Source organism: Arachis duranensis, chromosome 4, assembly GCF_000817695.3.
Source record: "Arachis duranensis cultivar V14167 chromosome 4, aradu.V14167.gnm2.J7QH, whole genome shotgun sequence".
NCBI classification, from domain to species: Eukaryota; Viridiplantae; Streptophyta; class Magnoliopsida; order Fabales; family Fabaceae; genus Arachis; species Arachis duranensis.
The window spans coordinates 54,621,704-54,621,932 of NC_029775.3; positions in this window are offsets into that span (position 1 = coordinate 54,621,704).

Below are 229 nucleotides of genomic sequence, written 5' to 3' on the forward strand. Positions count from 1 at the left end.
GAATGGTAAGGTAGGTGGGGTCTTATAAAGGATGGATGTGAGTGGTGAAGAGAATAGTGGGATTTGATAGGTGAAGAGTTTTTGGGGAAGAGGTATTGAGGTGATTGGTGAATGGGTGAAGAAGAGAGAGAGTGGTGGGGTAGGTGGGGATCCTGTGGGGTCCACAGATCCTGAGGTGTCAAGGAAAATTCATCCCTGCACCAAGTGGCGAGCAAAAATGCTCTTTATT